Raw genomic sequence first — 6,000 nt, 5'->3', positions numbered from 1 at the left:
AATAATTAAAGATATATTCAAATTGTTAAAATAGAATTGCTTTTCCAAAAATAACTTAAAATATAATAATCAATATATATTCACCGTAAGAAATGCATGAGTGAAAGACTGATTAATGCATCATTTCATTAATTTTTATATGACAATGATGAATAGAAAAGTTCCAAGAAATTATAAAAGTCAAATTATAAATAACTCTTACTTCTATATTATTTATGTATAATTAATTTAATTTTGTTTTTATAAGCACGCTTAACCTGATTTTTTTCTCAATTTTTTAATTTTAATCTTTAATATTAAATTTTATTTTTTCTTTTCATTAGTTTATATTAATTTTTTATTTTAAATTATTCTTTTATTATATAACTAAATTAAAAAAACATTATCAAATCTAGTGGATTTCTTGACGTGAATCATGAAATGCAATAGGTTAACAAAACATGTGGATCATTATTTTAATGTTTTTAAATAGTTTATCTTAAATTTTTTTATATTTAAATTATTTTTAATTCAACCCACAACAGTTAAATATCTACGTGAACAACTAAAAATGATGTTGATGCTGATCGCACTGTAAAATAACACTCATTGCGTGAATAAGAATTGGCTTGACATGATATCCACTGTGATAATTTCTGTAAAAAATTAAGAATCTCACAAAAAAGCTAGACATCCCTCTTCTAAAAAAAATATGGTGTCAACATCTTTATCAAAACAATTAAAACAACGGGTGTCGATTTAACTGTTTCTATAAATAGTAAATTAAGTTATTATTTTGTTTAATCGTTTCATATTATTTTTGTCATGTTCCTCAACTGGTTAACGTATGTTTCTAATGTCGAAGTCGCAGGATTGTTATTGAAAAAAGAGTATTTTTATCATTTAGGTGACGAACAATCTATTATTTGTTGTTTTTTTTTAAAAAAGAATTATTCAGCCTTTAAAAGAAGAATTTTGTTTTTCCTTTTAATTTTTTCCTAGTTGATAAGAGTAGGTCAAAATATACACTCTTATATAATTTAATTAAAAACTTGAGCTAAATAAAAAATTAAATAAAATTTTTATAAATTTGAAAAATTATGTGAAGTTTAAAAATAAAGCTGAAATTTTTTTATTATATAAATATTAATTTTTAAAATTTCAAGAACTTTTTATTTAAAGTGAACGGATAACACAGGAAATAACCTCAGATAAAAGAAGATAAATCATCTTAAAATCAATATGAAAATATGAATTAATGTATATTTTATAAAGTTCTCCTTAAGTCCTATACTTTCAATTTTCTTTCCAGTGTCAATTTTGAAGTTTTAATAAATTCGAATATCCAGCTAACACAAGCTAATGGCAAGCTTTGAACTTTTATTCCGTATGTATATTATTGAACTTTTAGGAGTTTTTGTATGGAGATGGGAGGAAGTAATTACAAGAAAATGATAAAAAGGGAAACTGTGGGATTGGAATTTTTAGAATTATAGAATACATTGAGATTGGCATTGAGATTATTAGATGTTAAATTGGAAGACTGCTTAATTCACAGAATCTAAGATATAATTATCCGAATATGCCTGTACACAGACTAATTTGCACTAGCGTTGATTAAAAAGCTCAAGGCTGCCTGCTTGATACGATAGTTTATCTACTTCACTTGTAGAATAATGGCCATACTATTCTACACTAACCTTTTTATTTTTATGTTTTAAAAATATTTTTAAAATAATTAATTTTTTTTATTTGTATTAAATTAATTTTTTTGTATTTTTATATTGTTTTGATATTAAAAATAAATTTGTAAAAATAAAAAATATTATTTTAATATATTTTTAAAAAAAAAATGCTTTAGAAAACAACAATTAATTTTTTTTTAAAAAAAAAAACAACCAGGCTATAAAGCAAACGAGGATTTAGCTTGCTGAGAATGCATAAATGCAGCGAGGAGGACTCTACGAGTTAATTAGCAGAGGAGCACCTAAAATACTTAGCTTGCTGAGAATCAAGACGCTCTTCGATTGGGTTTTCATAGGAAAAAAGAATGGGGGTAGTTCGCACGGATGTGCAAATGTTTTTTTTTTTTTTTTTCTATTTATCCAAATAAAAATGTCATCGGTCTTAGCACCGGCATTAGCTACACGCAAGTCCAAAAACCATCAATTTTAATGAGAAAATCAAAGGGTGTAAGGTTTAATTGAGGTGGACATTTCCCAAACAGATGGAGAATATAAGCATTTCTTATTACTCAATGGAAATGCCGTATGAGAGAAGTAGCTTGGAATTCTATAATTTGATCTTTAAACTTCTCAAGACATGGCTTTATCTTGTGCTCTCTTGTATAATCATTTTCAAAAGTTCTTTCTTTCTTTCTTTCTCTTCTGTGGAAGAATTAAATAAAAAAAATTAAATTTAAAAAAAATATAATATTAACCCCGTTCCAAATGGATTATTAAAATATGAAACGCAAGATACACAAAATCATAAAGAACGGTAGAAAGAACGAAGAAAATGAAACATGGTTTTCTTTTTTAAACACCAATAATTAAGTCTTCACGGGAAGGCACCATGAACATTTTGGCTAACATTTTAAAATATGAATGGAGCAGTTTACTTGCTTGTTCGAGCTTGAAAGTCCTCTCAGTTTTACTGTACACACGCCATGAAGTCAAAAGGTGGAGAGCCGTCAAATACTGCCGCCGGCTTGCGAATTCTGCTGGTTCTTCCACTTGGAGAGAATTTGTCCCTCTGCTGTAGGGTTTATATGAACACGCGTGGAGAATAAAGCATATATCCAAATCATCAAATCAAACACCCCCACACACACGTTGTTATCCTTAACTTCCCTAACTGTCATAACCCACGCACGTGTGCAGTTGTAATCAACCGAGTAATTTGAACTCCCCAGTTCATAAAAAGAGAGGTATGAGTGAGACTTATAACTGCTACTTTTTTTTATTTGGATCTAATTCTTGTCCAGTCCTCGAGGTAGGAGGAGGACGAAACTGCAAAAAAAAAAAAGAAATTTCCAGTGGAATGAATAATATTTGGAGCCTTCTTGGCCAAACTGGAGAGTTGTAAAATTCCGAGTTTTATTTTATTCAAGCTTCCAGAGCTATTAATCCACAATTTGATGGATTCCCTTAGCGTTATTAGCATACCGTATCTGCACTTGCCTCCAGTTATTTTTCACTTCAATTTTGTTTACCAGATGATTGAGACTATTATTCTGGAAAAAAAAAAAACCAGAGTCAATGTATAATTTTGTATCTTCACAGTGGTGTTTACATTATTATTATGTTAGATGAGGAGCAATTTTAGGTTTAGTTAGGCATGAAAATCCTTTTTAGAAAACATAAAACACATAGTTAAATTATCAAAATACTCTTGAAAGCCAAACAATTAAAACTAGCCTTAATAGGCGTTTTCATCCTTTTACTATGATTTGTTTTTTGTTATTATCATGTTAATTAGGAGAAAATTAGATCTTTTAATAAATAAAAATAATAAAAAATGGTTAACATGTGTGGGGCACTTACCCATGCATGGGAGAAATAGTTAATACGTGTGGGGCACTTACCCATGCATGGGAGACATCTACACTCTTTGAACAGCGCTTACGGTATCTTTCAATTGCTAAAAATATCCTTTCACTATGTTATTGAAAGCATCACCACATCCTTTTCCTGTTGGTGCGTACCATTAATAGTGGAGCAATCCATCAACCACCATATGATTTTTCTAAATATAGTACTTCATGTATAATAAATAAGGTATGAGTTTGAAAAGTTAATATTAATTGATTTTTTTTTTAAATGAGCTTTATAATTTTTTAAATTTTTTTCTATTAAGTTATTCTAATTTTATAATTTGGGTTGAGAGTTTGGAGGGATATCCTAAATTGACTCAATCATGATTATCAAGATTACATGTTTGTCATGCTAATTCAAGTTAGGTTTTTTTTACTCCTTTTCTTCTTGTTGTATTTGATGAGTTATGAATTGAGTTATATTATTTGTATTTTTTTTTCAAAGTATTTTTTTATAAATTATCATGATCACTTTAAAAAAAACCTTGATCCATCTATTATCATTGCTTATTTTTCTTATCTTCTAATTAAAATAAAAATAATTTATTTGAGTTATTACTTACAACTCCTAAACATCATTTTTAATGAAAAAAATAATCTAGTCTCACAACAAATCAGAGTAACCAACACTAGTTATTACACTAGAATGTTTGAAAAGGAAAAATGCTTTGGATAGCCATCTAGTGCTCTAAATTTACACTTTTGCTTGTAGTTTTGCATGAATCGATGAAAATTGAATTTGTGTATCGCACAAATTAGATTGGTGGCTTATACTATGCTGCGAGCAGGGTTAAAATATTCCTAGCATAAAAAAATATCAAAGCCAATCCAAGGTAATATGATTAATATGCAATCCGAGATATAAGATTGAGTTAAATCCAAAAAAAAGAACGGGAAGACAATCATAAAATTTAATGCTCAATAATTTAATGTAAAATGATGTAAAAAAATCAATTTAAAAAAAATTATTGAAAAAAGAAACTCATATGCACCTGGGTTAATTTGACTAACCAACCACCTGTGATATGAGGCTGGGATAAAAAAATAGACTTTTAAAAGAAAATTAATAAAAAAAACATTAAAAAAAAATTATGCTAACCTAAATTAACTTAATAAACTCAAATTCGGGATCACCTCATCAAAAAGAAAAAAAAAGGTAAAACAATGAGTTTACTGAGTTAACTCTATTATCCATTATTTATAATATGAGATTGAGATAAAAATAATTTCAAAAAAAAAAAGCCTAGTAACTGAAGCTAAATAAAAAAAATATCGAAAAAATATTTAAAATAACCTAGATTAATTTGACTAACTCGCACTCAAAATAACATTATAAAAAAAAATCACAAAACTCAATAGTCATTAATATAACTTAAAATAATTAAATTATAAAAAAAACTTCAAAAAAATACTCAAGATAACTCAAATTGTTTCGACTAACCTGTTACTTGAGATATAAAATTAACATAACCTAATAAAGAAAAAAGTTAAACCAAGTCATGAGACTATAATTGACTTGCAGTAATATAAATATTAAAAAATAAGAAAGTAGATGAAAATTGAATTTGTATATCGCACAAACAGGATTGGTTACTTATGCTATGTTGCGAGCAGGGTTAAAATATTCCTAGCGTAAAAAAATATCAAAGCCAATCCAGGGTAATATGATTAATATCCAATCCGAGATATAAAATTGAGTTAAATCTAAAAAAAAAAGAATGGGAAAACAATCATAAAATTTAATGCTCAATAATTTAATGAAAATGATGTAAAAAAATCAATTTTTAAAAAATAATATTGAAAAAAGAAACTCATATGCACCTAGGTTAATTTGACTAACCAACTACCTGTGATATGAGGTTGGGATAAAAAAAATAGACTTTTAAAAGAAGATCCTAAAAAAAAATACCGAAGATTAATAAAAAAAACATTAAAAAAAATTGTGCTAACCTAGATTAACTTAACAAACCCAAATTCAGGATCACCTCATAAAAAAAAAAAAGGTAAAACAATGAGTTTACTGAGTTAACTCCATTATCCATTATTTATGATATGAGATTGAGATAAAAATAATTTCAAAAAAAAAACCTAGCAATTGAAGCTAAATAAAAAAAATGTTGAAAAAATATTTAAAATAACCTAGATTAACTTGACTAACTTGCACTCAAATAACATTATAAAAAAAAATCACAAAACTCAATAGTCACTAATATAACTTAAAATAATTAAATTATAAAAAAAATTCAAAAAAATACTCAAGACAACTCAAGTTGTTTCGACTAACCTGTTCCTCGAGATATAAAATTAACATAATCTAATATATAAGAAAGTTAAACCATGAGACTAGAATTGACTTGTAGTAATATAAATATTAAAAAATAAGAAAGATAACAAAATTAATTAAAAAAAATCTACAAAACAATTCA

The sequence above is a fragment of the Populus euphratica genome, unplaced genomic scaffold, assembly GCF_000495115.2.
Source record: "Populus euphratica unplaced genomic scaffold, PopEup_1.0 scaffold32.1, whole genome shotgun sequence".
Lineage (NCBI taxonomy): Eukaryota > Viridiplantae > Streptophyta > Magnoliopsida > Malpighiales > Salicaceae > Populus > Populus euphratica.
The sequence above is the reverse complement of the archived record's forward strand: the minus strand, read 5'-3'. Positions refer to the sequence as shown.